The 2,678-nt window shown below is 38.2% G+C and overlaps 1 pseudogene; it reads left to right on the forward strand.

Annotated features, from left to right (window-relative positions):
• The first annotated feature begins 713 nt into the window (after positions 1 to 713).
• On the forward strand, positions 714 to 2,353 carry LOC102486860 (olfactory receptor 7A10-like; annotated as a pseudogene).
• Positions 2,354 to 2,678: the final 325 nt, after the last annotated feature.

Below are 2,678 nucleotides of genomic sequence, written 5' to 3' on the forward strand. Positions count from 1 at the left end.
ATGTGTGTTGTGATGAGAAAAAAAATTTATAATAAAAAACAAAGTATAAAAAAAAAAATTAGTTCTTCCATCCATAATACACTGTATATTGGGCTCATTCCAAGATATTACCATACATATACATATTATCTTCAACAGATAATTTTTCCATTTACATTAATTTTCTTCTTTCTTTTTTCCCTTTGATTTCCTCCCTCTGATCCTCTGCCATTTTCCACCATCCTTCCACACTATCTCTCAGGTCCACGGTTGCTCTTCATGCTTTATACAATCCAATATTTTAGTTTCTGCCAGAGTGCAGACATTTGGTATATATGAAGTGGGGATACACAATGCCTCTCTTTAACACTTTGGTTTCCTTCACTTAATATTAAATCTTCCATATTTATGTACTGTCTATCAAATGCCAAGGTATCTTTTTTTATGACTGAGTAGTATCTCATGATGTATATGTGCCACACCTTTTTAATCCATTTATCTGTTCATGGACATTTGGACTGGTTCCAGGTTCTAGCAATTGTGAATAATCCCACCCTGGAAGTGCAATATTTGTTTGTTGAAGAATTATTATTTTATTTATTTTATTGTCATTATTATTCTTTAACTTAATGGGGGGGGGGCAGACAGAGAGAGAGGGAAAGTATGAAAGCAAGCCACAAGATCCAGGGCTTGAACCATGGTCAGTCACCTAGGAATTCAGCACTTTATCCACCATGCCATCTGCCAAGCCACGCAAGTGTTTCATTGTTTTTTGTTTGTTTGTTTGTTTGTTTGTTTTCAATTCTAGAAACTGGATAACACATGGGTGACCATAATTTAAATCCTGGTCCTGGATGCTTAAAAAACACTCTGGGTATGTGTGTGTGCTTGCTGGAAATTATAACCTAATAGAGAGACAGAAGAGAAGGGATTGTGGAATCATCATGACCCATTAGAGTGATTTCTCCACCACTCTCTTTTTCTATCTGTCTAGCAAGTATATATAGCCCCTTGCAATGACAAAAATAAATATTAATTCCTTTAATGAGAAACATAAAAACTGTAGCATTTTAATTTTTTTGAGAGGTTTTTGCTATAGGATGCGTGCGCTTGCCAGACAGACAGAGAGAGACATAGAGACAGAAAGTGAGAAATCACCCCCCAGGGGGGATGGTCACACCGCAATCCCTTCTCCATTCTCCTCTAAGGATCTTGGGCACTCACGCACACGTGCCCAGCATGAGTTTTAAGCCACTGGGTCCGGGACGCGAACCACGGTCGAGTACGTGGGAGTCCAGCAACATAGCCATTACACTAACTGCTGGTTCCCCAAAACTGTAGCATTTTAACTATGTAATTATTGTGAATTCTATGAGCCAACTCTATAAGCCATTTTGAGTGAAAAATTAGACAGTTAATTTCTTATTTCTGGTAGTCTCTTTCATCATACAGGACCAGAGAATGATACAAGAATTTCAGAATTTCTTCTTCTGTGACTTTCAGAGGAACCCAAATTACAGTCCCTCATATTTGGACTTTTCCTCTTTGTGTACCTGATCACTGTGATTGGAAACCTGCTCATCATCCTGGCCACCATCTCAGACTCTCACCTGCACACCTCCATGTACTTCTTCCTCTCCAATCTGTCCTTTGCTGATATCTGTTTCACCTCCACGACTGTACCAAAGATGCTGGTGAATATCCAGACACAGAGCAAGGCTATCACATATGCAGGCTGCATTACCCAGATGTTCTTTTTTACTCTTTTTGCAGCATTAGATGACTTTCTTCTGACCATGATGGCCTATGACCGGTATGTGGCCATCTGTCACCCTTTACACTACATTGTCATCATGAACCCCTGATTCTGTGTGCTTCTGATTCTATTGTCCTGGATTATGAGTGTCCTCACTTCATTATTACATAATTTAATGACATCGCAGCTGTCCTTCTGTATGCCATTGGAAATCCCCCACTTTTTCTGTGAACTTAATCAGGTGGTCCACCTTGCCTGTTCTGACACCTTTCTTAATGATATGATGATATACTTTAAATCTGTGGTGCTAGCTGGTGGTCCCCTTGCTGGTATCCTTTACTCTTACTGTAAAATAGTTTCTTCTATATGTGCTATCATCAGGTCAGAGGAGGTATAAAGCATTTTCCATCTGTGCTTCTCACCTGTTGGTTGTCTCTTTATTTTATTTTACAATGGTATGTGTGTACCTTAGTTCTGCTGCCAACCACAACTCACACTCGAGTGCAACAGCCTCAGTGATGTACACGGTGGTCACACCCATGCTGAACCCCTTCATCTACAGTCTGAGGAATAAAGTCATAAATAGGGCTTTGAAGCAATTTTTTCTGAGGGAAGAGAGTAAAGAATTATTTTAAAAGTGTATGCAAATGAAAGACTCTAAGCCTCAGAGTCAGAAATCAATATTCTTTCATTAGACTGTAGAATTAGAACTTGTACCATCTTTTTAAAATCTCATTTTTAACTTTTATTTATTATTACTTTTATTTATGACTTAACTGATATGCACCATATTCACACTGGGAAAAGCATTTTGTATGCTGTACTTCTTTTCCCAGTGCAAATATGGTGCATTTTAGTCAATTCATGGATATTATCATCAACAGATAACTTTCCCATTTTATTTCTGTTCTTCCCCATCCATCTTTATTTTATTGGGCTTCAA

Source organism: Tupaia chinensis, unplaced genomic scaffold (genome assembly GCF_000334495.1).
Source record: "Tupaia chinensis unplaced genomic scaffold, TupChi_1.0 Scaffold144109_1, whole genome shotgun sequence".
Classification (NCBI taxonomy): Eukaryota; Metazoa; Chordata; class Mammalia; order Scandentia; family Tupaiidae; genus Tupaia; species Tupaia belangeri.